Raw genomic sequence first — 27,407 nt, 5'->3', positions numbered from 1 at the left:
GACCTCTTCTGAGACTGTGATTATGTTGTATTATCGTTCCTCATGCTCTGCGACCTTTGCAGCTTTTGACACGGTCAACCATACTATTTGCATCCAAAGCCCCTTCTGTTTTTCAGTTCAGCAGGACTGCCATTGCTTGGTTCTACACTTACCTATCTGATCATAGGTACAGAATCTCCAGCAATTGTTCCAGGGATGAGGGATTATAGTTAAGTGGATAGACTATAGAAGCTGAGGTTGTTCTCCCTAGAGCAGAGAAGGCTAAGAGAGGAGATTTGATTGAGATTATTAAAATCAGGAAGGGTTTAGATAGAGTAAATAAAGATAAACTATTTCCAATGGCTGAAGGGTCGATAATGAGAGGGCACAAATTTAAGGTGGTTGGTAAAAGAACCAGAAGCGACATGAGAAAAAACATTTTATGCATCAAAATGGTTAGGATTTGGAATGCACTGCCTGATAGGGTAGAGGGAACAGATTCAATAATAGCATGCAGAAGGGAATTGGATAAATACTTGAACGAGAAGAAATTGCAGAGATATGGGGAAAGAGACAGGAGGTGGAACAAATTGGATTGCTCCTCAAAAGAGCCAGTGCAGACTCAATGGGCCAAATGGCCTCCTTCTGTGCTGTACCATTATATGATTCTGTTTTTTTATGAATTTTCTTCCCATACTGCTCTATTAGCTCTGGAGTTTCCTAAGGATTCTCATCTACATGCTGACCCTTGGCATCAACATCCATAGAAATGGGCAAGGGCCTAACACCTGCCACATGCCTGTCTTATTGAGGGTTCAGTAGGCCAGTTATTGCCTGAAAAATGAGGTGTTTCACAACTTTTAAAAAATTTGTTTCAGGGATGTGGGCGTCGCTGGCAAGGCCAGCATTTATTGCCCATCCCTAATTGCACTCGAGAAGGTGGTGGTGAGCTGCCTTCTTGAACCACTGTAGTCCGTGTGGTGAAGGTACTCCCATAGTGCTGTTAGGGAGGGAGTTCCAGCATTTTGACCCAACGATGATGAAGGATCGGCGATATACTTCTAAGTCAGAATGGTGTGTGACTTGGGGGGAACTTGGAGGTGGTGGTGTTCCCATGCACCTGCTGCCCTTGTCCTTCTAGGTGGAAGAGCTTGCGGGTTTGGGAGGTGCTGCCAAAGAAGCCTTGGCGAGTTGCTGCAGTGCATCTTGTAGATGGTACACACTGTAGCCGTGGTGTGCCAGTGGTGGAGGGAGTGAATATTTAAGGTGGTGGATGGGGTGCCAATCAAGTGGGCTGCTTTGTCCTGGATGGTGTCGAGCTTCTTGAGTGTTGTTGGAGCTGCACTCATCCAGGCAAGTGGAGAGTATTCCATCACACTCCTTACTTGTGTCTTGTAGATGGTGGAAAGGCTTTGGGGAGTCAGGAGGTGAGAAACTCGTCGTAGAATACCTAGCTTCTGACCTGCTCTTTTTGCCACAGTATTTATGTGGCTGGTCCAGTTAAGTTTCTGGTAAATGGTGACCCCCAGGATGTTGATGGTGGGGGATTCGGCGATGGTAATGCCGTTGAATGTCAAGGGGAGGTGTTTAGAAAATAGCTTGTTGGAGATAGTCATTGCCTGGCACTTGTGTGGCGTGAATGTTACCTGCCACTTTGAGCCCAAACCTGAACGTCATCCAGGTCTTGTTGCATGCGGGCATGGACTACTTCATTATCTGAGAAGTTGTGAATGGCGCTGAACACTGTGCAGTCATCAGCAAACATCTCCATTTCTGACCTTATGTTGGAGGGAAGGTCATTGATGAAGCAGCTGAAGATGGTTGGGCCCAGGACTCTGCCCTGAGGAACTCCTGCAGCGATGTCCTGGGGCTGTGATGATTGACCTTCAACCACCACAACCATCTTTCTTTGTGCTAGTTATGACTCCAGCCAGTGGAGCGTTTTCCCCCCAATTCCCATTGACTTCAGTTTTACTAGGGCTCCTTAATGCCACACTTGGTCAAATGCTGTCTTGATGTCAAGGGGAGTAACTCTCACCTCACCTCTGGAATTCAGCTCCTTTGTCCATGTTTGTACCAAGGCTATAATGAGGTCGCCTGTCGCATGGTCCTGGCAGAACCCAAACTGGGCATCAGTGAGCAGGTTATTGGTGAGTAAGTGCTGCTTGATAGCACAGTTGACGACACCTTGCAGCACTTTGCTGATTATTGAGAGTAGACTGATGGGGCAGTAATTGGTTGGGTTGGATTAGTCCTGCTTTTTGTGGGCAGGACATACCTGGGCAGTTTTCCACATTGTCGGATAGACGCTAGTGTTGTAGCTGTATTGGAACAGCGTGTCTAGAGGCGTGGCTAGTACTGGAGCACAAGTCTTCTGCACAATAGCTGGGATGTTGTCGGGGCCCATAGCCTTTGCTGTATCCAGTGCACTCAGCAATTTTGTGATATCATGTGGAGTGAATTGAATTGGCTGAAGACTGGCTTCTGTGATGGTGGGGACCTCAGGAGTAGGCCGATATGGATCATCCACTCGGCACTTCTGGATGAGATGATTGCAAATGCTTCAGCCTTGTCTTTTGCAATCACTTGCTGGGCTCCACCATCATTGAGGATGGAGATATTCATGGAGCCTCCTCCTCCCATTAGTTGTTTAATGGCCCACCACCATTCACGACTGGATGTGGCAGGACTGCAGAGCTTTGATCTGATCCATTGATTGTGGGATCACTTAGCCCTGTCTATAGCATGCTGCTTCTGCTTTTTATCATGCATGCAGTCCTGTGTTGCAGCTTCCCCAGGTTGGCACCTCATTTTTAGGTACGCCTGATGCTGCTCCTTGCATGCTCTTCTACACTTCTTATTGAACTAGGGTTGATCCCCTGACTTGATGGCAATGGTAAAATGAGGGATATGCCGGGCCATGAGGTTATGGATTGTGGTAGAATATAATTCTGCTGCTGCTGATGGCCTACAGTGCCTCATGGATGCCCAGTTTTGAGCTGCTAGATCTGTTCTGAATCTATCCCATTTAGCACTGTGGTAGTGCCTCACAACACGATGGAGGGTGTCCCCAATGTGAAGACTGGACTTCATCTCCACAAGGACTGTGCGGTGGTCACTGCTACCAATACTGTCATGGACAGATGTATCTGCGACAGGTAGATTGGTGAGGATGAGGTCATGTAGGTTTTTCCCTCGTGTTGGTTCTCTCACCACCTGTCGCAGGTGCAGACTGGCAGTTATGTCCTTCAGGACTCAGCCAGCTCGGTCAGTAGTAGTGCTACTGAGCCACTCTTTGAACATTGAAGTCCCCCACCCAGAGTACATTCTGTGCCCTTGCTACTCTCAGTGCTTCTTCCAAGTGCTTTTCAACATGGAGAGTACTGATTTATCAGCTGAGGGAGGGCTGTAGGTGGTAATCATCAGGAGGTTTCCTTGTCCATGCTTGATCTGAGTCATGAGACTTGTTGAGTCAATGTTGAGGATTCCCAGGGCCACTCCTTCCTGACTGTATAGCACTGTGCCACCACCCCTGGCCTGTTGGACAGGACGTACCCAGGGATGGTGATGGAGGTGTTTGGGACATTGGCTGAAAGGTATGACATTACCACTACCCTACCATTCCCTATAAGTTGTTGCTTTAGCAAATAATCTGCCAGCTTCAGCTGCTTCATCAATGAACTTCCCTCCATCATAAGGTCAGGAACGGGGATTTTAGCTGATGATTGCACAGTGTTCCTTTCCATTCGCTACTCCTCAGAAAATGAAGCAGTCTGTGCCCGAATGCAGCAAGGCCTGGACAACATTCAGGCTTGGGCTGATAAGTGGCAAGTAACAGTCACACCACACAAGTGTCAAGCAATGACTGTCTCGAACAAGCGAGAGTCTAACCACCACCCCATGACATTCAACGGCATTACCATCACCAAATCCCCCACCATCAACATCCTGGGGATCACCATTGACAAGTAACTTAACTGGACCAGCCACATAAATACTGTGGCTACAAGAGCAGGTCAGAGGCTGGGCATTCTGTGGTCAGCGTCTCACCTCCTGACTCCCCAAAGTATTTCCACCATCTACTGAAGGGATAATTACTAGTCCTAGCCCTTTTTGGGCAACCCCAGATCAGGCATACTCCCCAGACATTCACCTTCATCTAAAGTTAGAGATAGCCAAATTCTATAGGATGCTTAAATGGGTCTAAAGGTTCAGGCTATCTCTCCCTAAAGGAAAGGAACGACCCGAAGATGTTACCGTCCTCCAGACAGCACTTATAATAAGTTTAACTAGACTGTAACCTTCTGGATATTATGAGGGTCCGGAATTCCCCCCAGAACTCTGCAACTCTTCACCAAAGAATGTACAGAGATTTGAGTTTGCGAGTTTGATACAAAAAGACTAATTTGAGACAATTCTAAAAATATATAAATTTATTGAAGAACCGACATGTAGTTAACAGCTGGTGAGTCCATCGCAACATTACAATTCAAAAACAAATAGCTTACATTTCTTATTTCTCAGAGATCCTTATTTGCAAATCTTAACTTCATTACATTTCTACATTTCTTACTTATTTCTAAATCCAGAACATCCACCAAAATCCAATTAAAAGTATCTCTTTGATTCCCAAGACTCAAAGTTAAAAACTTAGTGATGCCTCTGAAGAGTGAGAGAATCGCTTGGCCCGTTCAGCGACTTCTGACTTTCTGTTTGAAAAGCTCTTATTTTTATATTCTTTTTTCGTGGTTTTTCCTTTGAAGTTTTCTGCTGATGTAAGCTAATTATCTTTAGTGATACCTCTGTTGAATGTTTTCTATTCTTACTGTCATTTCAGCTGCCAACTCTCAGACTTCTGTCTCAACCTTTATGTGTTCAATAGTTATTATAAAAACAATATGACAGCAATGGTTTCTGTTTGATGCCATTTTTACAAAATTCTTTCATTCAATTCTTAATATTGGCTTAACTGGTTTTAGCAGATGTCATGACTCCTAGCTGCTCCAAGTTCAATACACAAACCATGTGATTGCTTGGTGTATCTATTGAAGTCATATCTTCAAAGTGTTCTATAGGTATCATACTTACAATATGTAAATTAAAATCACTTTAACCAGGGTGCTTCATGCATTTCTAGCTATCTCAATTGGTTGCATATCAGACTTCAGGACTCCATATTACAAGCTTAACATAAAAACTATTTGACCAGCAGGTGTTTCTTTAACTTGATGTTATTTCTTCAAAGGCACATGCCTCTTTTAATGTTTCTGTGTTTCTGTTCAATGTGTTGGTTTTTAACACTTTACTTAGGCCATTCCATTGTGTTTCTCCCAAACTCCAGACCTTTTGGAAGTGCCAAACTGCTATTTCAATAGGACCATTGTATCTTGGTCAATAGCCCATTCCCATATCAAAAGCTTGTGGTTTTTACAACTTTGTTAACAACTGATCTTTATCTCAGAAGCCTGTATTTCTGTTTACAGCTTGTGTCTCTGAGGTTTTTTAGATTTTTAAACCCAGTTTCTCATGTTTTAATAATATCAGAATTTTCATAGGATGGTGTATTTTTCTGAAATATTGTTTATTCCTTCACACTACAAGGCACAAGTCAAGAGTGTGATGAAATACTCTCCACTTGCTTGGATGAGTGCAGCACCAACAACACACAAGAAGCTCAACACCATCTAGTACAAAGCATCCCACTTGATTGGCACCCCATCCACCATATTAAACATTCACTCCTTCCACCACCGGTGCACCGTGACTGCAGTGTGTAGCATCTACAAGATGCACTGCAGCAACTCACCAAGACTTCTTCGGCAGCACCTCCCAAACTGCGACCTCTACCACCTAAAAGGACAAGGGCAGCAGACGCATGGGAACACCACCACCTCCAAGTTCCCCATCAAGTCACACACCATCCTTACTTAGAAGTATATCACCATTCCTTCATTATTGCTGGGTCAAAATCCTGGAACTCCCTACTTAACAGCACTGTGGGAGTACCTTCGCCACATGGACTGCAGCGATTCAAGAAGGTGGCTCACCACCACCTTCTCAAGGGCAATTAGGGATGGGCAATAAATGCTGGCCTTGCCAGCAACACTCACATCTCAGGAACGAATATAAAAAAAAAATTTGATCCCAACGTCTCTGCAGGTGGTGTTAGAAATGGTGATGGGCCGACACGTTAAGAAAATAGACTGTGCTCTCTCTTAATCAATGGAGTAGATTGTTTACAAAAATGATTTTGATAAGAAATGAAAAGATACTGAAGCATTCAAAGTTATTTTTTTCCACATTTTAAGAACTTCAATGCGACTACAAGACTATAAGTCCTTGACAGGGACTATACTAGAATTTTTCTACATAGACTATAGAATAAATGTGATGAATTTGTGCTCCCGGCACAGAACTTCCCCTGCCCGCACCCACTGTGGCAATTTGGGGGCAGAGGTCATCAAACTGTGCAGGATTTTCCAACCATTATGGAGAGAAAATCCTGCAGGATCTGCTGCCCTCTGTGTCCCGATTCCCAAAATGGGCTGTCGGCAGATTAAGGTCCTTGTCAGGAGCTTGAATTCCTAAAATAAGCCCTTCTGCCATAAAATCTTCCTGATCCTGAATCCATGTGTATAGAATAGTCTACAAACACAGATATACAGTCGGCATCATTTCATGGGCTGCAGATTTGATGGATGTCACTTGCGGTACAGCTGCTTGTGCAGCATTTTTTATGAAGTATCATTGTACTCAATCTTTTACTGGTGATACTGCTTGAAAGAGCGGGCTGCATCACACTGCCTCCCTCAGTCTCAGAGACATACTCATTAAAATCATCTGACATCTGCTCAGACTGTAGTCATCGTAAAATGATTGCTGTCCATGACATGACTCAAGCTGCTGAAACCTGTTGTTGTCATGCAGTCTCTGAACCTTATTCATGTTCGTCTCCTTGAAGTCCTCATTATCATCTGAGGCCTGGAAAGGATTTGAAACAGAAATAAAACTCCATTTGTGAACACTGAAGGATTATTGGGATTGATTTTATGTTCTTTCCCTCTGTCCCAACTACATGCTGCTGCTCTCTATTTCAGAAAGTGGGATGTTCTGGCCCTTCATTGCACTCTGTGATTGCTCAGAGACAGCACTTCAAACGTATCATTGTATAGAGAGAGGGATACTAATGGTTGACAACTCTGCCAATTAGTTGACCCATATCTGATAAAACAGTTGAACATTCAACTTAAAATAGAAACCAATGGCATGTTTTACATTGCGGCGTGGAGCATTCACATCAGACAGAGTTTACCCATTCTTATATCTGTTGATGTGAGCATTTTTATTCAGCTTTTGCCTATTAGACAATAGAATTGAAACCGCAGGGATCGGTGCTAGGACCCCAGCTATTCACCATATATATTAATGATCTAGATGAAGGAACTAGATGTAATATCTCCAAGTTTGCAGACGACACAAAGCTGGGTAGGCGTGTGTGCTGTGAGGAGGATGCAGAGAACCTCCAGTATGATTTGGACAGATTGGGTGAAAGGGCAGATGCATGGCAGATGCAGTGTAATGTGGATAAATGCGAGGTTGTCCACTTTGGTGGCAAAAACAGGAAGGCAGATTATTATCTGAATGGCAATTGATTGGGAAAAGGGGAAGTGCAATGAGACCTGGGTGTCCTTGTGCACCAGTCGCTGAAGGTAAGCATGCAGGTGCAGCAGGCAGTTAAGAAGGCAAATGGTATGTTGGCCTTCATAGCGAGAGGATTCGAGTACAGGAGCAAGGATGTCTTGCTGCCGTTATATAGGGCCTTGATGAGACCACGCCTTGAGTATTGTATGCAGTTTTGGTCGCCTTATCTGAGGAAGGATGTTCTTGCCATGGAGGGAATGCAGCGAAGATTCACCAGACTGATACCTGGGATGGCAGGAATGATGTATGAAGAGAGATTGGGTCGATTGGGCTTATATTCGCTAGAGTTTAGAAGAATGAGAGGGGATCTCATTGAAACTTATAAAATTCTAACAGGACTAGACAGACTAGATGCAGGAAGCATGTTCCCAATGGCGGGAGAGTCCAGAACCAGGGGTCACAGGCTAAGGATAAGTGGTAAGCCATTTAGAACTGAGATGAGGAGGAATTTCTTCACCCAGAGAGTGGTGAACCTGTGGAATTCCCTACCACAGAAGGCAGTTGAGGCCAATTTATTAAATATATTCAAGAAGGAATTAGATTTATTTCTTAAGGCTAAAGGGATCGAGGGATATGGGGAGAAAGCAGGGACAGGGCACTGAGTTTGGATGATCAGCCATGATCTCATTAAATGGCGGAGCAGGCTTGATTGGCCAAATGGCCTACTCCTGCTCATATCTTCTAAACTTTCAGGATAAGTTCAATGATCTTGTGCCCCTAGTGTAGCACCAGCTTTCTGGCAATTTTTATGAATCATATTTTATATCCAAAACCCCCAAGACAGAACTGTACTGTTGGGCACTGTGGGAGTGGCTTAGGGAATAGGCCAGGATAACCTGACTAAGGTGCATTCATATGCAAACAGCCATCTCACACTGATTTCATCACCAACTAACATGATTACTGGGAACAATACCCCGAGAGATAACTCAGAGACACTATCAATAAAATATAGTCCCAACCGAAACTGGTGGAAGGCAGGAGATGGCCAGGCCATTGTTTTCCAGGAGATAAGCCAGTTAAGCAAATTCGCTTTGAGATTGAAACCCATGACCTGCTAATGGGGGCCATCAACTCAGGAAACGACAGACATCGAATATCATTTTTCACAAAGATTTCAAAGGTCATGAGTCACTCCAGGCTACAGGGGTCCAGACAGATCACTTGAGTCAATACATCGTTCAGTATTGGCAGGAGGAAAAGGTTTTGGGTATATCAGGAGCCGTTCGAGGGCTGCTCTCTCTCTTCTCCTTGGCATCAGTCTACAGCGAGTCTCCTGAGTGGAGCTCGGCTTGGCGGAACACCGCCAGAAGCTGAGCGCCGCTCTTTAACCCACATCAACGGACCTCGACTCAAACTGAAACTTGGATACCACGTCGGTGGTACGGAACCAGGAGCGAGACGTGCAGGGAGAAGCTGCAAGCAAGACAGCGGGCAATCGGGGTGAGCATATTGCCTGCGCCTACACATCCACAAGACCACTTAGCTGTGTGAGGGGGTGATTGTAAGTTCCAGCCAAACTTTAGAGGGGTTTAGTGCTGGGGTCCTGTGTTAGTTTATTTCACGGGAGGGTTCGTTTATTCGACCGTGGTAATTTAGCACTGTATGGCTTGTTGGACAAGCCAGGGTTGCATTGTTTTGTACTGTTACGAGTGTGATTGTTAAATCCTATTAAACACAATACGGTTGAGCTCAAACGGGTGTCCGAGTCTGATCTGTCCATATAATCCCTATTGTCCAGAACTTGTAGTAAGAGGTGTGTTTTCGGTGTGCCTGAGAAAACCACTTACACTAGCTGGGAGTGGACTATGGCTTGGCGACTTGATATACAACATTGTCATGTTGTTTCATCAACTCGAGCTCCTGTTGTGACTACCAGCTATTGCCTATTAAGAATTTCATATTTTCCTAATATATTTTCAATTAAAACTTTGATATTCTTGTAAAGCTCGCTCCCCCACACATCACTGGATTAAAGTGGTGCTGGGGGGGAAGCTGTGTAACGGATGCTGTCCCCTTTCAGACTGAATCCTGCAATAATTAGGGAGGTTACTGCCCCCACCCCCCTTCTCTCCCACATACTCACCCTATATAAGGCCTGACTCCACCTGTGGCCTGCAGTTATATTTTCTGACCAGCCTGTTTGATAATCCCCTTCCTCCCTCTGAGTGAACACCAGGTCCCAACTGTGGGCCAAGGACCAGGAACTCTCGAGTTATGGAGGCCCCACCCCTCGCCCTGCTCCTCCACATCAGTGGCATTGTTTGAGGTGAGTGGAGGCTCTGCCCTGAATCAAGACCACAGGAATCCCCTTTGCAAGTCCAGGACCCAGAGTTTTCAGCTTTCTGGTGGAGTCCCGTCAGACCTAAATCAGGAGTCCGCTGTTTCAAGGCCTATTCTGAATTGGTGAATAAAATCCTCCCTCCTGTAATGATATCAGCAAATAGTGATGGTATTTGCCTGTTTGATTATGATGCCTTACCAGCATAATTGCATGTATTGATTATTTATGCCTGACCAGCAGAGGGCATGTGAGAGAGGCAGTTTTAGTTTAGTTTCAGTTTCATTTTAGATGGATCTCTAAGATGGTGTCTCCTGTTTAGCTGTTAACTTAGTTGAACAAACTTTAGATTAAAGACTTAGGCCTAGAAATTGAGTTTGGGGCGGCCAGCTCGCTTGCGCCCAGAGATTACCACTGCGCGCGGAGCCACTTGCGCCTGCCGGAAATTCAGTTTCAGCGCCCCAAGTCGAAGCCGGCCGCAAATCAAGGGTTTCGGCGAACCCGCTTGGGGCGCTGAAACTGAATATCGGCGCGCTAAGTGCCGCAGCGCCACCCGCTGCGGAGCGGCAGGCTGCGGTACTGCAGGCCGTCCTCCCTCTCTTAAGGGGGAGGTGCCTGCAACAGCGAGATCACCGCTCGCGAGTGCCGGCAAATGAGCCCGGCACCACGGAGAAGTGCCGGGCTCCTGGCAAACAGCCGGCAATGCCGCGGGGGGGGTGGAGGAGGCCGGGAAAGGAAGTGCGGGCAGGCGGCCGCCAAAAAAGCGGCCGGCCGCACCTCCGCATTAACTCGCCCCATTACCGCATCAGTTCGGCCCCGTTTTCTGGTCGCTGTTTGCGGCCGCCGCGGAAGAGGCGGCCGCAACTCAATATGGTGGTCGGGCCGGTAGCGGGGCACTGCGCACACCGATGATGTCATCAGTGGCGGCGCAGCGCTACTGGCTAACGCCGCCATTACCGCAGCACTGAATATCGGGGAAAGCTGAGCAAGTGGCGCAAAAGCCCTCTTTGGGTGAAAACTGGGCGCAAAGCCTACTGAATTTCTAGCCCTAACTCTTTCATCAATGTGTCGTCATTGAACCCACATAAAAATCAATACATGGTGTCAGAAGTGATTGAAAGAGATGAAGAGGAAAAATCTGAAGTTAAATCAGCTCTCCACGTATTAGCAAGCCAAAAGAAAATATCGTTACTTACCATTGGAGAATAGCTAACGAAGTGAAAAAATGGAAGGTTTACACCCACCGGCGAAGCTTCAGTTGACAGGTAATGTGGCTGAAAATTGGAGACGGTTCAAACAACGTTTGGAGTTGTATTTATCAGCAATCGGAGCTGACGAGAAAAGTGATAAAATGAAAGCGTCAGTGTTCTTACATGTTGTGGGTGATGAAGCGCTGGAGGTGTATAATAACTTCACATTCGCTGCTGATGGAGACAAAATGAAGCTAGATAAAATAATGGAACAGTTTGAGGCCTACTGCATACCTAAACGTAACGTGACATTTGAGAGGCACAGATTTTTCACATGTGTACAGAAAACGGGAGAGACTATTGATCAGTATGTGACTGAACTGAGAAACTGAAGCAAAACATGTGAATTTGGGGGACTGACAGACTCGCTGATAAAAGACAGACTGGTGTGTGGTATTCCAGATAATGGTCTAAGGGAAAGACTGCTAAGAGAGCAAAATCTAGACCTGGGAGAAGCCATAGCACTGTGTAGGGCTACAGAGACTGTGAAGTCGCAGTCAAAGGAGCTGTTCAGTGACAGTAGCTGCAACGTGGATGCAGTGAGAATGAATGGACACAAACCGTTTAACAAAAAGAGCGCCAATGTGAAAAAAGAGGCGTGGCCAGCGAACAAAAATGAAAGGGGCAATTGAAAGTCATGTAGTCGATGCGGTACACAGCATCCACCAAAAAAGTGTCCAGCATATGGTAAAACATGCTATAGTTGCAACAAAAACAACCATTATGCCCGTTGCTGTAAGAACCAAAAGCAAAAAAGCAAGGTCCATGCAGTAGATGAAAGCAAGATAGAGGAGTTCTATGTAGATGTTGTGTCTGAAAACAAAGAAGAAAAAAGAGACTGGATGTTGACACTAAAAGTGAATGACATACATATTCCATTTAAATTGGATACTGGAGCACAAGTTAATGTGATATCAGAGACTGATTTTAAGAAAATTAGACCCAGACCAAAGATACATGGAATAAAAGTGAAAGTGACAGGATACTCAGGAACTGATATACCAGTGAAAGGAAGATGCATTGTCAAAGTGACACACAAGGACAAAGAGCACATGATAGCATTAATCGTGGTGCCAAAGGATGTGCAAGCCATACTAGGTTTAATAGCCTGTGAGAGACTGAACCTGGTAAAGAGAGTCCTCATTGTGGAAAGCGAAGGAGAGACAGTCTATGATGAACTCATGAAAGAGTATAACGACCTATTTAAAGGTCTAGGCTGCCTTCCAGGAGAACACATGATCAGAGTAGATAAATGTATGCCAACGGTCATACATCCATGCAGAAAAGTTCCGTTTGCTCTTCAAAAGCAACTGAAGGCAGAGTTGGACAGGATGGAAAGCCTGAACGTGATTCAGAAGATAGATGAGCCAACTGAGTGGGTGTGTTCCCTCGTCGTGGTGGACAAAAAGAATGGAAAGCTCAGAATTTGCCTGGATCCAAGAGATCTAAACAGAGCAATAAAGAGAGAGCACTTCAAGCTTCCTACACGTGAGGAAATCATGTCACAGTTTGCAAATGCAAAGTATTTCAGCAAGTTAGATGCATCATCAGGATTTTGGCAGATGAAGCTGGATGAGGCAAGCTCAAGTCTGTGCACGTTCAACAGTCCATTTGGCAGATACAGATTCCTAAGGTTACCATTTGGCATTGCCTCAGCTCCTGAAGTGTATCACAAAACTATCCATATGATCTATGAGCACCTGGAGGGAGTTGATACATCAATGGATGACATCATAGTATGGGGAACCACGAGAACTGAGCATGACGAGAGACTGAAAAAAGTGCTGGAAGCAACAAGGAAAACAAACCTGAAGCTGAATAGAGAGAAATGCCAGCTCAGGGTGACATAACTAACATTCATGGGAGATATCCTTAGCAGTGAGGGCATCAGACCAGATCCCAGAAAGGTGTCCGCCATTGAGAATATGCCAAAGCCACAATGCAAAAAGGACGTGCAGAGGTTTAATGGAATGATCAACTACATGGGTAAATTCATATCCAACCTCTCAGAAAAGATGGCGCCACTGAGAAGACTAACTGAAAAGAACATAGAATGGGAATGGAATCATGAGCATGAGAAGTCATGGAGTGATCTAAAGAAACTGCTCACAGAGGAACCAGTTCTGAGGTTTTATGACCCAGCGAGACCCATCAAGATATCATCAGATGCATCACAGAGTGGGCTCGGTGCCGTTCTTCTGCAAAAATATGACTACTGGCAACCTATTGCATATGCATCGCGCTCAATGACAGACGCGGAGACTCGATATGCTCAAATAGAAAAGGAGCTGCTCAGCATCACATACACCTGTGAAAGATTTCACCAGTTTGTGGCAGGACAAGCAATCAGTGTAGAGACTGACCATAAGCCCTTGATTGCATTGTTCCAAAAGCCACTAAATAGCTGTCCGCTTAGAATACAAAGAATGATGATCAGGCTGCAACGCTATACACTGAATGTTGCGTACACACCGGGTAAGCTGATGTATACAGCAGACACGTTGTCCAGAGCTGTTGACCCAAGTGAGCCTGCAAACACCAAAATGGATGAAAAAGTGAACGCCTACGTGGACATGATCACAAGTGCACTGCCCATAGCAGATGCAAAAATGGAGCTCATAAAGACTGAGACAAACAAAGATGAAACAATGAGACGACTGAGGAAAAGCATCTTGGATGAATGGCCCAACACGAAGCAAGACTGCTCACCTAACATGGCAGAGTACTAGAACTGCAGGGCGGAACTATCAGTGGTCGAAGACATCATCTACAAAGGAAGTAAAATAGTTATCCCAAAGAGTCTGAGAAGAGAGATGCTAAAAAGGATCCATGGAGGACATCTGGGAATCGAAAAGTGTAAGAAAAGTGCACGAGAGGTGATGTACTGGCCACGAATCAACCAAGATGTGACAAATGAGGTGTCAAACTGCACAATATGCCTGAAATATCGAGCAAGCAATCTGGTAGAACCACTAAAACCACACCCAGTGCCAGACAGACCTTACCAGAAGGTGGGCGCTGACCTATTCGTATGTCAAGGGAAGGACTATCTTGTAGTCACAGACTATTACTCCCTGTATCCAGAGGTTTGTAGACTGTACACCACCACTGCAGATGCTGTGGTAACATGTATGAAAGCCATATTCCCCAGACATGGCGTGGCAAGCGAGGTCTTCACAGACAACGGACCCCAGTTTTACAATGCAAGTTTCCGACACTTTGCCAAAGAGTGGGACTTTGTCCACACAACGTCAAGTCCTCACTTTCCACAGTCCAATGGACTAGTGGAAAAATCGGTCCAGACAGTGAAAAGACTGAGGTACAAGGCAAAAGACAGTGGAACTGACTTCTACCAAAGCATGCTTGTATACCGCACAATGCCGCTCGAGTGTGTTATGTCACCAGCCCAACTCCTTATGGGACGTCTGCTAAGGTCAAACCTAGCCATCCCGGAGAACCTCCTGAAAACAGAAGAGGGGGAGAAAGTGAGGAAGTTCAAAGAACAACAGAAAGAAAAGCAAAAGTACTACTATGACAGAGGAACACAAAACCTACCTGAACTCCACACTGGTGACCAAGTAAGGTTCAAAGACAAAACAAACATATGGACTCAGAAGGGAACTGTCCTGAGTGAAGTCCAACCAAGATCATACACCATTCAGACAGATGAGGGTGCTGTCCTGCGAAGAAATCGTCGGGATCTTCTCATGGGACCAGCCACAGCAGGTCAAAAGACTGATACTGTTGGACAACCTGATCACACAGCTGAGAAATCATCATCTGAGGCAACAACTCAGATTCAAGGACAATCAATCAGAAAATCCTCAAGACATGTGAAGCCTCCTGAGAGACTCATTGAGCAAATTTAAGGACTCTTGTTATAGAAGGAAGTAATGTTATCTTATTCTTTCTTCAAGTTATAGTGTATTTACATATTTCATGTGAACACACAAAGCAAGGTTAAAAAACCTTGATAATGATAATGATAATGTAAGTTCATTAAGTGTTACAGTTAAAATGCAGATTAATACAAAGAAAACATGTTGTTAGATAAAAGTAAAATACTTTTGTTTTAAGAAAGGGAGATGTAATGATATCAGCAAATAGTGATGGTATTTGCCTGTTTGATTATGATGCCTTACCAGCATAATTGCATGTATTGATTATTTATGCCTGACCAGCAGAGGGCATGTGAGAGAGGCAGTTTTAGTTTAGTTTCAGTTTCATTTTAGATGGATCTCTAAGATGGTGTCTCCTGTTTAGCTGTTAACTTAGGTGAACAAACTTTAGATTAAAGACTTACTCTTTCATCAATGTGTCATCATTGAACCCACATAGAAATCAATACACCTCCCCTTCAGGTTTAATTCCCTCGGAGCATTAGTGATAGCACATTCATTAATTGTGTTTTTGTGCAGCAAATGTGCGAGTTTGTGTTAACGGAGGTTGTGTAACATTTTGCCTCAATTTGCTCCTAAGAGTGAGCAGGTGTCAGATGCCTTAATGCACAGACAGTGCACTAGGGTTTTGCATCAGGAGCAACTGGAAAAGGAGACCCAGATTTTTGAGTGTTGTGTCTTGTCTCAAGTTCTCAGCAGCATTGATTGCTCACACATTGACATTCAGGCCTCTGTCGCCTTTTGTTAACAAGAAGCTTTACTGCTCCATGAATGTACAGATGACATGTGGTCACTGTGACTGTGAATGTTCATTTTCCAGGGACTACTCAGGAGGCACAGATCCTCACAGAATCCAGCATTCCAGTACTGAATCTAATGGCAGAACCTTATTGTGGCCTTCGACAGACTGCCGTGCTGCGAAGCCAACAGCAGCAACCCACAGCTGAGGATTGTTGGGGACGGTCACCGGCAATCGGGAGGGCAAAGCCCAGAGATCACGGCTTGTGGGAGCGTGGGGGGTAGCTGGGCGGGAGAGAGATGCAATCGGGAGGGGGATGGCAGGGGATCGGCGTTTGGGTTGGGTGACATCTGCGATCGTGGCAAGGGTTGGGAGAGAGGCCGCGATCAGCAGAGGGAAGGCCGACAGCTGTCTTGAGGGTCTGGGGTAGCACAAGTAGTGCGGTACAAGGCACTTACCTTCTTGAGGCGGCAGCTCCCAGCTCCTGTCTACTGCCGGGTTTCCCGAGCCCTGGGTAACACACGCGGCAAGTGTTAAATTTTAATCAGGCTCCCAACTGCACTGTGGGAGCCTGATTTATATATGTTAATGAAATGCCCCGCCTCTTCACAGTGGGACACTTACATGCCTCGACACCATCCCCCACCCCTCCGCCCCCTCCCCGGCCGCACTGTGAAAACGACAATGGGCGTGTGCACGGCGGGTTGGGGACGCGTTCCCAGTTTTAAAATTTTTAAACCACTCCCCACCCCCAACCATCTCCCACCCGTTGTAAGAGGGTTAATATTGAGACCTTTAAATCAGGTTACTCACAGGTGAACATCCTTATTAAAATACTTATTTTTGCTAATAAACCCATTTTCAGCTATATTAAGAAAACTGCACCAGGTTACCCCTCGTAAATACATCAAGGAATACTTATTAATGGAAAGAAAAAACATAGAAACAATTACGTTCTATTATGCTGCCCAATTGCGATGGGTCATCAAAGATTTTACGTTTACTTTTTATTCATTCATGGGATGCGGACGTCGCTGGCAAGGCCAGCATTTATTGCCCATCCCTAGTTGTCCTTGAGATTATGCAAATTAATTTTGGTGGAAACCAGCTTGATTTCAAGTGCATTTCAAACGCAATTTCCAAAGGTATTCATTTTTAATGTGTCCAATGATTCCTGCAGTAAATCACCACATCCCGCAGGAAATTGCTAACGACAGACCTAAAAAAGGCAGAAATATCATCAAACTTGTTAAAACAATAGGGGTGGTTCCTCGATCCCACAGTTCCAGCAGGGCATGGGGCAGAGAGTGGGCTGCAACATTACAGCCCCAATTCTCCAGTGTAGGATTCACAAAATTTCCACATTTCCCCAAAAGGGGCCCTGCATGGACATTTTAAAAAGGGTACCCAAAAGATGGCATCCGCACCTCGTGGTCAAAAGCCTGCAAGATTTTTAAAAGCTTGAACTCTGCAGCACAGAACAAGCAGCTTGTGGGGAAATCGAAACCTAAAATGCAGTTTCTGTGAAAAGGACTTTGGCCCCGATTTTCTGCCAGCCGTCGGGCGGGTTTTCAGGCGGGCGGGGGCCGAAAATCGCACAAATAGGGGTCGCGACCCCCCCCACCGCCTGATTCCCCGCCCCGTCTGACTTTCGGACCGGCGTTTCTCCGCGACCTGAATCAGTCCCGCCCGCCACTGGCGGGACTGGCCGTCGGAACACTAATCACCAATTATTACTGTAAAGTCCGCGCCTCAATAATACACGGACTTCGGAAGAACAGTTTAACAGGTACTTTACTGAACAGGAGGCAGCGTCAGACTGAAAATACAGAAGCCTGCTAGGGCCTTTTATACAGGGGTGGTCACTGTCGGTACTGCAGTCTAAGACCAGTTATTCCCTTAAAGGTACATACACAACAATTACCATCTTTAAAACTATTTTCAGGGGCCGTTGCAATTTTGTGGGATTCCCCACGCTAAACACGCCTGCAGGGAACCCCGCTGATGAAACCTGGCGTGAAGCTTGCCGGCTTGCTTGCTGTCGGCTGCAGGTCATTCGAGAAAGCTGCGATTTAAACGGAGGGCATTTGTATGATGAAGGACCTTGTTGCTGTAGGGTTGAGGCTACTTCTTCAAGGCTTAGGTACAGCTGTGGAAGGTTGGCGCCTCACACACTTCTCCAATGTGATCTCCTGGGAAGCCCCTCTCGCCACCCTCACTCAGCGCTTCCTCAGCGGAGGCATCTACGAGAAGCATGGGACGCCTTTTTTTCCTTCCCTTCTTGCCATTAGAAGATCTCCAGCAGCAGAGATGGCAGCAGCAGAACCAAGAACAGCAGGATGAGCACCAGGAGCACCAGGCTGCTGCTCACTCACCTGAAGCTGCACAGGCCAGAAGGGGCCAGCACTTGGAAGAGGCTTGAGAGCACCTTGCTGCGCTTTAGGGGGCGATGGGGACCCGTATCTGCACTGGCAGTCCTACTCAGAAGGACTTCCATGAAGGTCTGGTTTCTCTGTTCAATAGATGGCCAATGCTCCTCAAGAGATGCCATTCTCTTATGAGCACTCACCATGTTTTCCGTACCCTGGCGAGTTATCTCCTCCATGGAGGTTGCCAACCTTTCCATGGTGATGCGTTCATGCACGAATGACTCCACAAAGGCTTTGCTCATGGTCTCTATGGACTGCTCCATTCGCTCCACACTCGCAGCGACCCTGGAGACAAAACCTGCCAGAGACTCCTGCATCTGTGCATGGAGAACCATCACCTCTTCTCTTGCGGATGGACCCAGAGGCAGAGGGTCGACATGCAGCGCAACTGAGCTGAGCTGGCAGAGTCCTGCGCCCTCCGACGAGGACTCTCTGCTGCTGTCCCTGTCTCCAGAATCTGCTGAGGCTCACTTGTGAGCTGTGAAACACCAGGTGACAACTCTACTCTATGTCCTGAAGGTCCCCAGAAGGTATGAGTGTCTGCGCTGGTGCTGGGTGCGCTTATTTCTGCTGACGCTGTGCCCTCAGAGGTTGCAGATTCCTCCGAGGAGTCTGGCATCTCAGGCTCTTCCTCCTGCACACTGGGGATGGAGGCTCTCAATGGTCCTGTGGGTGAGTCGAGGAAAAAGTTAGAGATGTAATGCCAAGTTACATGCACATTCGAGTTGACATCTGCTGACACCTGCATCCATGCAGCCTTGGTCTCAGTGGGAGGCCTTTTCCTCCCTGACCTAGGGAAGAGGACCTTCCTGTGGGCCCTAACCCCATCCAATAATGCCTGCAGTGAAGCTTCATCGAATTTGGAGGCAGCTCGGGGACTGGCACTGGCCACAGCTGCTGCAGGCTCCTCTGCCATCCTGTATGGTTCGTTTGGAAGCCAACAGAGGAAGCAATGCTTGCTGTGGACCTTGAAATCACCACGAATGATGAGATCATACTGTGGGGCTTTCTGACTAGAAATGGACAATTAGCAAGGCTGTCCACATGCTGGAAATTAATTGGCCACTTGGGGGAAAATTGCGTGCAGCTGGCTGACACATTTTTTTGTGCGTCAGAACCCCACATTCGGGGAATCCGACCATTTCCCACACAATCCACAAAATCGGGCCCTTTGTGTTTTGAAAAACCAGACAGCAAACATTAGAATATGCATTAAGCCAGATCGTAGACAGATCAGAACTAGTTGGGCCTATACTTGAGGCCATAAAGTCATCTGCATAAATAATCGGAAACAGCTTAAGGAAGCTATCGAGGCCATACAGGCTGATTAGAATGCATTAATAACAATACAGCTTGGACATCAGGTGCGATAAACGGCCATCTAAAAAGAGTTAGTTTAGATTGCTGTAATTATTTAAAGCAGCCGACCAAAATTGGAACAATGAACTAACCTGATTTGGCGCGCAGATAAGGGATGAAAACAACAAGGTTAACTGCAGGCCCCGGGTAGCAATCTGTCTCTCTCTCTCTCTGCTCTCTCTTGCGCTTGGCCCTCGCTCTTTGTTCCTAGCTCACTCATGCCCTGGTCTCGTGGCGGTTCTCTCCTCGCTCCCCGCGGTGAGTTGTCAGCAGCAAAGGACACCATACCAACGGCCGGGGAGGAGAACGAGACCCGATTCCCCCATCATCTGGGACGCCCAGGCCGCAAAAAGGGGCGAGACAAATTTGAGCAGGTAGCCCTGTAATGAAATCTGTTTGTCTTGCCTGTATTCGTTCTTGCCTGTATTCGTTTTGCACTCATGTATATTACCCTCCCCCACACGGTGTATAGTTTCACTTCCTCTTTCCTGACTAACCTGGAGGGTTCCAGGTCTTGGCTCTTGGCTCCGCCCCTGACTTCTCTTACATAAAGATCCCAGGATCTGTATGACTCATTCCTGCGAGCCAGTCAGTGTGTTGAGATGTTAGCTCTGATCTTAGTGATTAAAAGCCAACTTGTTAAAGTCTATAACTTCTAGTTTTGTGGTTATTGAAGGCACATCAATTTTAATCACTAAAGAATACTAGGATGGATCGACTCCTAAAACCAGAGCGTCTGGACTTGGATCCACATTCTGCTGAAGCATCAAATCAATTTGGACACTGGCTCAAATGCTTCGAACTCTTCGCGAGGGCCTCATCCGCTAGCGAGGTAGATAAACTGAGTCTACTGATTACTCGCGTTAATCATCGGATTTATTCGTTCATCCGGGACGCCACCTCTTACACGGAGGCCATCACTATCCTGAAGGCCCAATACCAGAGGCCAGTAAACGAAGTGTATGCCAGACATCTGCTGGCTGCACGCAGGCAGCGACCTGAGGAATCAATGGACGATTTCTTACAGGGCCTAAAGGACTTGGTCCGGGACAGTAACTGCAAGGCCGTGACGGCCAACGTGTACTCTGACGAATTGGTCCGCGATTCCTTCATCACGGGCCTCAAATCGAATTATATCCGGCAGAGACTGCTGGAGAAGGAGGTCCTGGACTTAAAAAAGGCAGTGGCCACTGCGCGATCGCTGGACGTGGCCCAGAAAAACTCTGACTCTTATTCTTCCGGCCATGCGGCTCTCACCGCCTCATGCGCGCCGAGCGGGCCGCCAACTTGGAATCAGCCATCTTCCCCATCCAGGTCTCAGACCAGCTCTACACCGCCGGAGTCCCCACACAGAAGTTCACCCAGGAGTCCTACTACAGCGGCAATGTCTCGAGGCCCAAAATGCTACTTCTGCGGCCAGGCCAAGCACCCCAGACAACGATGCCCAGCGAAAGACGCTACATGCTTCAAATGTAAGAAAAAGGGGCATTTTAGCAAAGTCTGCAGGGGGAATCCGATTTCCAACTCCGTCACCGCCTCGTGCGTGCCGCCATCTTGGGATCCGCCATCTTTTCCCGACTCAACGGCTGCCCAGGGCCCAACAGTGGCTTCGCTCACGGTGGATCAATCCAGGCCACACCCGTTGACAAAATCCATGATGGACATACAGGTAAACGGGAATTTAACGAAATGTTTAATTGACTGTGGGAGTACCGAGAGTTTTATCCACCCTAGCCTGGTACGGCAGCACTCATTAACGGTAACCCCTACATGGAGCAGAATTGCTATGGCTGCTAAGCCCCACACTTCGGACATTTTGGGCTACTGTGTGGTAACACTGACTGTAAAAGGCACGGACTACAAGGATTTTAAACTCCTCGTGATGCCAGAACTCTGTGTTAATGTAATCTTGGGCCTGGACTTCCAGTGCCACCACGAAAGTGTCACGCTAGCATATGGCGGGTCCCAGCCGCCACTCACAGTCTGCGGCCTATCAACCTTAAAAATCAGCCCGCCCTCTTTATTCGCTAATCTCGCTCCGAACTGTAGGCCCATAGCGACCAAAAGTAGATGGTACAGTCTGGAAGACAGACACTTTATCAAGGCGGAAGTGGACAGACTCCTGCGGGAAGGCATTATTGAATGCAGTACCAGTCCGTGGCGTGCCCAAGTAGTCATAGTTAAAAACAGCGAAAAGAAACGGATGGTAATTGACTACAACCAGACTGTTAATATTTATACCCAGCTGGACGCGTACCCTTTACCCCGCATATCAGAAATGGTCAACCAGATCGCGCAATACCGAGTCTTCTCGACTATCGACCTCAAATCCGCGTATCACCAGCTCCAAATTAGAACGGAGGACCGCCCATACACCGCCTTTGAGGCGAACGGACGCCTCTACCATTTTCTCAGAGTGCCCTTCGGGGTAACAAATGGGGTCTCAATCTTCCAACGTGAGATGGACCGCGTGGTTGACGAGAATAAACTACAAGCTACCTACCCCTATCTGGACAATGTCACTATCTGCGGGCACAACCAGCAAGACCACGATCTAAATCTTGCGAGATTTTTAAAAACTGCCCTAAAGCTGAATCTAATCTACAACGAAGACAAATGTGTCTTCAACACAATCCGTCTCTGTATCCTCGGCTGTGTGGTGGAAGATGGGCTAATTGGACCGGACCCTGACCGATTATGCCCCCTAAGGGAACTGCCCCTGCCACACAATCCCAAAGCTTTAAAAAGGTGCCTGGGATTTTTCTCGTATTATGCCCAATTGGTGCCCAATTACTCTGATAAGGCCCGACCCCTCATTAAATCGACGTCCTTTCCACGATCAGCTGAAGCTCGGGAGGCTTTCACCAGTATCAAACAGGACATTGAAAGGGCTGCACTGTGTGCAGTGGACGAAAGCATTCCCTTTCAAGTCGAAAGCGATGCGTCAGACTTTGCTTTAGCTGCGACCCTCAATCAGGCTGGGAGACCTGTGGCCTTCTTCTCCCGAACCGTTCAGGGACCTGAAATCAGGCACTCTTCTGTCGAGAAGGAGGCACAGGCTATAGTGGAGGCAGTGCGGCACTGGAGACACTACCTAGCCGGCAAACGTTTCACCCTGCTCACCGACCAGCGGTCGGTGGCTTTCATGTTAAATAACAAACAAAGGGGGAAAATCAAGAATGACAAAATACTCAGGTGGAGGATCGAACTATCCACGTTCGACTATGATATTATGTACAGGCCGGGAACCCTTAATGAACCCCCAGATGCCCTATCGCGGGGAATGTGTGCCAGCATTCATACGGACAAATTACAGGGTCTCCACAACGACCTCTGTCACCCAGGGGTCACCCGACTATAACATTTTATAAAGTCCCGCAATCTGCCCCACTCCATCGAGGAGGTCAGGGCAATGACCAGAGCCTGCCGCATCTGTGCGGAATGCAAGCCTCGTTTCTACAGGCCTGACCGTGCACACCTTATCAAAGCCACACGGCCATTCGAGCGCCTAAGTCTGGACTTCAAGGGACCCCTTCCCTCTGCCGACCGTAACGTATACTTCCTCAATATCATCGATGAATATTCCCGCTTCCCCTTCGCCATTCCCTGCCCAGACATGACCAGTGCCACGGTCATCAAGTGTCTCGGTAATCTATTCTGCATGTTTGGCATGCCGAACTACATACACAGCGATAGGGGGACGTCATTTATGAGTGACGAACTGCGCCAGTTCTTGCTCTCAAAGGGGATAGCCACTAGCAGAACCACTAGCTACAACCCCCGGGGTAATGGGCAAGTGGAAAGGGAGAATGCTACTGTTTGGAAGGCTGTCACGTTAGCCTTAAAGTCAAAAGGCCTTCCGACCTCCCGCTGGCAGGAAGTCCTCCCAGACGTGCTCCACTCCATAAGGTCTCTGTTATGTACAGCCACTAACGCTACCCCTCACGAAAAGATGTTCGTTTTCCCCCGGAAATCGACCTCGGGCATATCTCTATCCGCGTGGCTGATGTCTCCGGGGACAGTACTATTGCGGAAGCACGTGAGAGGCCATAAAACGGACCCCCTTGTGGAAAAGGTACAGCTCCTCCATGCAAACCCTCAGTATGCCTATATCGAATACTCTGACGGGCGAGAGGACACTGTTTCCATAAAAGACCTCGCTCCCTCGGGGAGCGGAGAGAACGATGAGAGACTACCCGAGGAAGACCTACACCAAAAAGAGACAGGACGCCCAGAGGTATCAATACCCAACTTTAACCTGGAGGACACTGCAGATAAACTTGAAGACACTGCGGAGGCCCGGACAGCGGAGGAATCAGAATCCACTCCCCTAGAGGCACCCCAACCGGCTTTGCGCCAATCACTGAGAACCACAAAACCTCCTGACAGACTCACTTATACCAACTTTTAAGAAACATCACCCCGATCGACTAAATCTAAAGAAGGGGTGAATGTAATGAAATCTGTTTGTCTTGCCTGTATTCGTTCTTGCCTGTATTCATTTTGCACTCATGTATATTACCCTCCCCCACACGGTGTATAGTTTCACTTCCTCTTTCCTGACTAACCTGGAGGGTTCCAGGTCTTGGCTCTTGGCTCCGCCCCTGACTTCTCTTACATAAAGATCCCAGGATCTGTATGACTCATTCCTGCGAGCCAGTCAGTGTGTTGAGATGTTAGCTCTGATCTTAGTGATTAAAAGCCAACTTGTTAAAGTCTATAACTTCTAGTTTTGTGGTTATTGAAGGCACATCAAGCCCGAAATGAGACAAGTAGAGACGAAGAAGACGATAAAACTCAATAAGGGCAGAGCAGGGCAGCGAAAAACATATCAATAAAGACCAAGCGCCGAGTTATAAGCTGGCGCTTGGGAAGACGAACATCTTTTTGAACACTGTAATGCAGGTGCCTATGCTACCTCGAATATACTGTCGTTCGAAGCATGGGTAACAAAATCTAAACAACAAAGACTGTTAACGGCCCGATAAATATAACATTACCGCCGACGACCGCCCGAGGGAGAAGAAGAGGAGTACCCATCGTGACGAGACGACGATGGTAGCGGAGGAGAAGAAGGTGCATCGCAGTAGCAGCTCCCGCACCGCGCCCCTGAAGACCATGTGGCAACGGGGTACCTAAGAGGACAGAGAACCAGACCTCAAAATCCGCATTTCGTTAACAGTTGACTTTGCTTTGGATTGGTGAGCATGAATTCTGGCCCCTCATAACTTAATCTAGTAAGGTATAGGGGGTGGGATAAGATAAGGGGATTGTTAATATAGTTTGTTTTCCCTCGATGTGCCGTGTGTTCCCCATTCCCTGTATAAGTATAGTTATTTTGTATTTGCCTGTATTTTATGCTAGTGTTTTCTCGTAAGACTGTGTTATTCTCTGTTTTAATAAAATCTTGGTTTTCTTACATCCAAACCACCTGTCTACTCGAGTCTGTCTGTATCGCCACCTGTACCTGAGTCCGATGTCTAGAACCCAAGGGGTGTGGGAACGATTCGAACCGCTCACCAAACAGTCAGGGGCATAACTGACTGGGCGCACGCGCCACACCCGCCACTCCCCTTACACCAACTGGTGCTCGCTTCAAGCACAGCTGCTTGGTTGGAACAGAATATCATTCTGTTTCTGGTGAATTACTCGAGGTGACTTGTAATATGACCCACATCAAGAGCACACAATAATTGTGGCATGCTCCATACTGTGCAGGATGGGCTGAAAGAAGCCTGGGTCCTCTTCCTTGCATGTGTCCCATGAGAACCCTGCAATATTTATCAATTCCACTCCCTCAGCATGCAACTCGTTTGCGACCACATGCAGTGCATCCTGCAGCTCTGTCCCCACTATCCTGGCAGCAGTCACGACTCCTTCATTCCGTGTCAGTCCTCGTTGCACCTATATTCCACCCAGGCCTCCAAGTTAAAGGATGGCTACTGTGCTACACGGGCTATCCTCTCCTGTCATGGCTCTTGACTCCAGTTAGGAACCTGCGTACTGCTGTTCAGCAGGAGTACAACGAGAGCCATGCTGCCATAACGAATATTATCGAGCAGACAATCGGCCTCCTCAAACAACGCTTCCACTGCTTGGACAGTTTGGGGATGGTCGGCCGGAGAATCGGCAGGGGGGTGTAGGCCGGAGAATTGTGGGGGAGGGGTGGGCTAGAGAATCAGCAGGGGTTGGGGGTAGGCTGGAGAATCGGTGGGTTGGGGGGGAGGCTGGAAAATCGGCGGGGGGGGTGGTGGCTGGAGAATCGGCGGGTAGGTCGGAGAATCGGCGGGGGGGGGTAGGCTGGAGAATCGGCGGGGGGGTGGGTAGGTCGGAGAATCGGCGGGGTGGGGGGGTAGGCCGGAGAATTGGTGGGGGTGTCGATCGGAGAATCGGCGGGGTGGCGGGGGGTAGGCCGGAGAATCGGTGGGCGGGTAGGTCGGAGAATCGGTGGTGGGGGGGTAGGCCGGAGAATCGGCGGGGCGGGGGGGTAGGCCGGAGAATCGTGGGGGGGGTAGGCCGGAGAATCGGTGGGTGGGTGGCAGGGTAGGCCGGAGAATCGGTGGGAGGGTAGGTCGGTGAATCGGTGGCGGGGGGGGTAGGCCAGATAACTGACGGAGGGGGTGTAGGCCGGAGAATTGGCGGGGGGCGGTAGGCCGGAGATTCGGCGGGGGGGTTCGGCCGGTGAATCGGCAGAGGGGGGGTAGGCCGGAGAATCGGCGGGGTGGGGGTAGGCCGGAGAATCGGCGGGGGGGTGTAGGCCGGAGAATTGGCGGAGGGGGGTAGGCCGGAGAATTGGCGGGGGGGGGGTAGGCCGGTGATTCGGCGGGGGGGGTTAGGCCAGAGAATCGGCGGGTGGGGGTAGGCCGGAAAATCGGCGGGGAGAGTGTAGGCCGGAGAATTGGCGGGGGCGGGTAGGCCGGAGAATCAGCCGGGGGAGGGGAGTGGGCGATAGGCCGGAGAATCGGCGGGGAGTGGGGTAGGATGGAGAATCGGCGGGGGGTTGGGGGTTGTAGGCCACCGGAGGATTGTGGTCGGCATCAGCATCACTGTTGGGGTGAGGGGCGAGGCCTCATGGTGGGGATCGGAGGCCTGAGAAGGCGATCAGAGGCCTCGTGGGGGGTCTCCAGCCTCATTTTAATATTTAATTGACCTGCCGCCCCCGGGAGCGGGTTGGTCGCCTGCCCCCCATCCTGCCCCCATCCCGCCTCCGTTAAAACTGGAAGTGGGTGGGTTGGAGGTGAGATCAGGTCGGGAATCCCATTTTTAACAATTTAGCTGCTCCCACGCTTCAAACCCACCAGTCATTTTATTGTTCAAATTCCTCCTACAATAAGATTAAGTGATTTTATTTAAAGGGTTGCGATTAAGGACTGCCTTCCGGGTGGGATCAGAAAGCTGGTGTAAAAGACAGGCTCAAAACATCCTATTAAAGTGGAGGAAGAGGTTTTAAGATTGTGCGTGCAAGTAATTTCTGTTAGGGTGCATGGCAACAGCAAAGTCAGCTGGATTTTTAAAAACACAATTCGCAAGCACTGAGGTCTACGAGAAGGTTAGGATGCTGGAAACTAATTAGAAGTTACCGGGTTCTTCACGCTCATCCACAATAATTTTATATTTTATATTTTTTAGACTCCAGGTGACTTTTCTTGGGCCAGCCCCACGTGTATATGAGCAGATGGATATTCATTAGTGATAATGAAGCTAATATGATCACTGTAATCCTGGTCCACTGATCAATAAAATCACATCACAGTGCCATCTAAACACTCA

Source organism: Somniosus microcephalus, chromosome 1 (genome assembly GCF_052327205.1).
Source record: "Somniosus microcephalus isolate GS21.2 chromosome 1, FLI_Smic_1.0, whole genome shotgun sequence".
Lineage (NCBI taxonomy): Eukaryota > Metazoa > Chordata > Chondrichthyes > Squaliformes > Somniosidae > Somniosus > Somniosus microcephalus.
This window is presented reverse-complemented; position numbering follows the sequence as displayed.